Source organism: Mus caroli, chromosome 7, assembly GCF_900094665.2.
Source record: "Mus caroli chromosome 7, CAROLI_EIJ_v1.1, whole genome shotgun sequence".
Taxonomy (NCBI): domain Eukaryota; kingdom Metazoa; phylum Chordata; class Mammalia; order Rodentia; family Muridae; genus Mus; species Mus caroli.
This window is the reverse complement of record NC_034576.1, coordinates 25,643,299-25,649,033: the sequence shown is the minus strand read 5'-3', so window position 1 is coordinate 25,649,033 and position 5,735 is coordinate 25,643,299. Positions and strand designations below refer to the sequence as shown.

General features: G+C 39.7%; 1 protein-coding gene across 2 annotated transcripts in view; it reads right to left on the bottom strand.

Annotated features, from left to right (window-relative positions):
• Window positions 1–5,735, bottom strand: part of Nlrp4 (NLR family pyrin domain containing 4) — a 32,444-nt gene that overhangs the window by 25,869 nt on the left and 840 nt on the right. For both annotated transcript variants that reach the window (XM_021167562.1, XM_021167564.1), the window contains exon 2: window positions 5,608–5,707. The gene's annotated coding sequence lies outside the window, so the exon portion shown is untranslated. The remainder of the gene's footprint in view (window positions 1–5,607; window positions 5,708–5,735) is intronic.

Genomic DNA, 5,735 nt, shown 5'->3' with positions numbered 1-5,735 from the left:
AGGGAAGAAAAAAAGGAAGGAAGGGAGGGAGGAGTATAAAACCTACTCCTGGGTGGCCTTGGGATTTAGATATAAGTAAACAATGGAAAGAGAAAATCAACTCTTATAAGAAGACCTCTGACACCACAGACACTCTTAGGCATGTGTGCAACCCTATGTGTTTGCCCCCACACAAGTAAAACAAATGTAATAAAAATTACAAGTACACATGTATTTTCAATTCACATTTGATTTTTGAGATGCAACTTCAATGAGATATCTATGTATCTGGAAAGGTCACTACTGGGCCCTTTGAAATAACTGACAAAATCATCAATAGACTATATCAAGAAGTCCAAAGAGAGACATTATCCAACAGCTACACTCTTTAGAGGGAAACTAAGAAATCAAAAAACAGAAAAATTTGGAGACAATTCCAGAGTGCTAGAGAGGGCTTGTGGATGGCAGGCATTGAATTGTGGTGATGTGGGGAAGGGCTTGGGGAAGAAAGATGCTATGCTCTAGAGACACAGTCCCCTATTTTGACTGATAAAATAGTCAGAAGTCAGAACTCACTGGCAAGGACCTAAAAGCCCACTGACATTATATGTGCTCTTCAAAGGATATAATATCTAAGAGAATAAATGAACTGTCATCACTTAGCTCTAGATCATGACTTCCTGAAGACATCCCCACCAAGTATAACAAAACCAAGAATAATCTGTGTTTTCTTCTGGCTAAAGCAGACTCTCAACCTGTGGTCAGGACCCCTTAAGGATCGAGTAACCCTTTCACTGGGGTTGCATATCAGATATCCTGCATATCACATATTTTCATTAAGACTCACAACAGCAAATTTACAGCTATGAAATACAATAAAGATAATGTATGCTTAGGGATCAAAACAATTTGAGGAACTGAACTAAAGGGATACGGCATTAGGAAGTTTGAGAACCACTGGACTAACATAACATATAATGTTGATTCTCTACCACTCTTTTCTCCTGTCCTAGAAGATACCAAAAGTGTCCTAAAGTCACCTTAAAACTTTGCTTTTTTTAAAATTTTTTATTAGATATTTTCTTTATTTACATTTCAAATGCTATCCTGAAAGTTCCCTGTACCCTCCCCCAGCACTGCTTCTAATCACCCACTCCGACTTCTTGGCCCTGGCATTCCCCTGTACTGGGGCATTTAAAGCTTGCAAGACCAAGGGGCCTCTCTTCCTAGTGATGGCCGACTAGGCCATCTTCTGCTACATATGCAGCTAGAGACACGAGCTCTGGGGGTACTGGTTAGTTCATATTGTTGTTCCACCTATAGGGTTGCAGACCCCTTTAGCTCCTTGGGTTCTTTCTCTAGCTCCTCCATTGGGGCCCCTGTGTTCCATCCTATAAATGACTATGAGTATCCACTTCTGCATTTGCCAGGCATTGGCATAGCCTCATACGAGACAGCTATATCCGGGTCCTTTCAGCAAAATCTTGCTGGCATATGCACTCTGGAAATCAGTCTGGCAGTTCCTCAGAAAATTGGACATAGTACCACCGGAAGATCCAGCAATACCTCTCCTGGATACCCAGAAGATGTTCCAACTGTAATAAGGACACATGCTCCACTATGTTCATAGCAGCCTTATTTATAATAGCCAGAAGCTAGAAAGAACCCAGATGTCCCTCATCAGAGGAATGGATACCTTAATACTTTGTATTGTGAGAAAACTCCTTTAACTTTTAACTGTATTACAAATAACATTCTTTTAAAAAATATTTGCATTCTTTTTTGTGTATATGTATTTGTACATCTGTTGAGATGTGATGTGATGTGATGTGTGTGTGTGTGTATGTATACATGTGCATGAACTTGATGTATATGCAGAAACCAGAAGGAGTAGTAGTCTGAAGCTGGAGTTACATGCAATTGTGAGCCACTCATGTGGGAACCAAACATGGGTCCTCTGAAAGAGCAGCAAACATTCTTACTCAGTGAGCTATCTCTCCAGCACCACAAACTACTCTCTTTGGGTAGTATTAGAAAGAATTTCGAGGGTCATGGGGAGAGGTGTCATGTTGAGAATCACCAAGTTCCAGTGTGTGCCCACTGCAAAGAAACGATCTCTGAGTCTCTCTTGAGAATCTAATTTCCTATCTGGTATGTTCTGTGCTCTCTCTCTCTCTCTCTCTCTCTCTCTCTCTCTCTCTCTCTCTCTCTCAGCATTTTTCTATTTTTTAAAAATAAATCCAATTGAGCTTCACATCTACCTTACTCTGAAATTAATTTCTTTGTTGAAACCACAAATCCTAGTTTTGTGTGGGTAGATGGGGGTTGATGTCCCTGGAAAGAATTCCCCAGACAGTTGCCAGTGTTGTGTGGGGCTGTGTTCCTGTCATTAGTGGCAACTCCACTAGATCAGACACTGCAGGAAGAGGTAAAGTGTAAGAATCCAGAACAGACTTCTGCTCAGGCCACCATACCCACAGCAGTTCCTCCTCTCTCACAGTCACTGTAAGAAAAAAAAATTGTTGTGGTCCATTTAGTGTGCTCTGAACTTAGAGATCATTAAAGAATCAAAAATTGAAAGCAGGAAGTCCTAGCCCCCCATCTCCTCTAACTGGTGGCTGGCAGTTTGCAGAACTGCAAAGTTACAGGCAGTCTTCCTTATGTCTGAAGCTGCAAACAGAAAAGGGTCTGCCTCAACCATGAATATTCCTTAGATGAGACTTTGCTTCCTGAAATAATCTGATGGGGGAATTTGGGAAAGAATTTAAATGTCAGGATATGGGAAGAAGAATTGTGAAAAACTGTCTCTGGGACATGACACAGTTATTGCACACACAAACTCACGGTGGCTGTGGTTCCCTGAACAAGGTCAAGCTAGTCAACATTTTAGCATGGATGGAGGAGGTGGCGATAAGGCCTCACTCCTAACTGGGGAGCTATTTGCACTTGATAGCTACTGAGATGGAGAACCATTTTTTTCATATGGAGGGCACACCCTGGGGAGTTGCCAATGTTCAAGTGAATGACCCCACAACTGTTCACATATACTAACTGGACTATACTTAGCTTAAAATTTCATGAGCAAGTTACATCCTTTAAGAGAGAAACAACAAAGAGGGGAATTCAAATCAGAAGGAAATAATAATAGGCAAAATAGAGTGAGAAAGCAAAAGATAGACAAGACAGAGAGAAAGAGAGACTCAAAGTCAGTAGATTCTTTGAGGACAACCATCAGATACAATTAAAAAATATAAAATTAGCCAAGCAGTGGTGGCATACACCTTTGATCCCAGCACTCAGGAGACAGAGGCAGGATCTTCTCTGATTTCCAGGCCAGCCTCGTCTACAGAGTTACAGGACAACCAGTGTTACATAGAGAATCCTTATCACATAATAAAACAAAACAAAACAAAAAAAACTTCACCATGGTGGCACACACCTTTGATCTCAGCATTCAGGTTGCAGAGGCGGGTGTACTTCTAAGTTTGAAGCAGGTCAGGGGTACAAAATAAGACCATATCTCAAAAACAAAGAAACAAACAAACAAACAACAAACAAAGCAAAATACAAAACAGGAATTTTTTTTTTAATTTAAAAAGCAGGAAACAAAAAGCAAAATGGAGTAATAAACATCAGCTAGCATCTATAAAGTTTATCACATACCCTTAGAGTAATAAGCATCAGCGAGCACCTCTGAAGTTTATCACATACCCCTAATTATCACTTTCAACCCGGTCAAACTGATGATTTTGTTCATACATACAGATTCTTGGAGAAGAAAATTCTTCACTTTTCATTTCTTTTTAAGAGTTTTTAGTTCCAGCATTGGAGATCAAACTCAGGGTCTTGAGCAGATTAGGCAAGTATACTTAGCACCAAGCTAACCTTCAAACCTTAAGGGAAATGTTGAAGCCCAGCTTTACCAGGTGAAACAAATTCCTTCCCAAGACTTCAGATTCCAGCATCTTTTCCAGTAAGTTGGATCAAAAAAATTTATCTTGTCCCTCTAGATGAATTTTACACACACACGCGCACACACACACACCCCTCACAGGAGTGGAGATGATTTAGAGTACAACAAGCATATACATTTGTGCCTGAACCCCAACTGTTTGAGGCACAGGCTTCATGCTAGAAGAGGTAACAAATATTTAATAGAAAAACATCCCACCATTTAAAAACAATACACTATAAACATTACCTGGGTTTTTATTTTGTTGTTGTTGTTGAGGTTGTTGTTGAATGTAACCTTGCCTGTCCTGAAACTCACTTTGTAGAAGAAGCTGACCTCGAGCTAAAGAAACCTGCCTCTGCTGGAATGGAGTTCATTGTGTGACACTAGGACTACTTTCTTATTTATTCATTTTTAATATTCCTTTTTAATTAGGTCTTTTGAGGTCTCCTACAGAATCTACTGACTTTTTTTTTTTTTTTACTCTACTCTGTTTCTTTCATTCATTATTATTTTACCTGGTTTTGGTGCTAGGATCAAAGGCATGAGCCATCATGCCAGGCTAAATAAGTCTTAATGTTGGCCAACAGTATCCAGCTACTTTCCTGACTTTGATATACTGTGGTTCTACACAACATCATTTTTATTTTCAGAAAACAAACCCTGAGTTATTTGTGGTAAATATTAAAGATAAATCTGCAGGGGTTTCTATTACAAAATTACTTAAACTAAGTGGATTAAAACTACAGAAATTCCGATAGGTATGTGAGTTGACTGGTAGCATGCTTGCTTAGCATGTACAGAACCCTGGGTTCCATCCTAGCAACACAGAAAATCAGATGTGGTGGTGCACACCTGTAATACCAGAACCTGGGAGGTAAAAGCAAGTGGATTAGAAGTTCAAGGTCATCCTTGACTACACAGTGGTTTCTCAGCTAGCCTATTCACTGTCCTTGAGACTCTGTCTCAAAACACCAACCAACTCTAATAACATCAAAATCACTAAGAATCATCTTGCCTTACTACTTGTGAGGCAGGAGTCAGCAGCTTCATGCTCCCTCCCTCAAGGAAACCCTCCCCTACCCCTTCTGAGTCCCTGTTTTGCTGAAAATCTGTTGTTTTATCCTTGCAGCTGCCTAACTCCAGTATCTGCCTTGATTATCACATTACATTTTCCTGGTGTTCCAGTCACCACGTGGTTACCCTTCAAAAAATAATTAAATCTATAACAATATCTTTTTGATGTATTAGAGATCAGGACACTGATATATTTGTTTAGAACTGGAACAACTCAACAATTCAGCCAATAATAAAGACCAGTTTTTATTGATATGTAAGTAATCTTTGCCCATGCTCTTACCTAATAGCCAAGAAAAAAAAAAAAGCAAGAGTCTTTAAAGGGTGAACTCAGGTGAATGTCTCAGACACAAGTACTAGTGTGTCCATACTTGCCTGCTTCTCTGTGGGTTCTCCTGGTTATTGGCCTCACAAACATAAATATGAATATACATATTCATTACACATATACATGCCCATACCTCTAAATTTTCAGGTGTTCAACCCTCGTGATGCCCACACATCATGTATTTTCTCTTTGTATCTGGAAAGCCTCATTAGCACCGGCTTCTCCAATGTCTTGAGCCCAGCTAACAGTCTCTTGTGATCCCTCTACTTACTTCAAAGTCGAAAAACAGCCAGATAAAGTCGCTAGGATGGTCTGTGGATCCAGCTGAAGCAAGAGTTGGAGGATTTGGACAAGTAATGATTTTTGTTTTCCTAAAAAAAAAAAAAAAAAAAAAAAAAA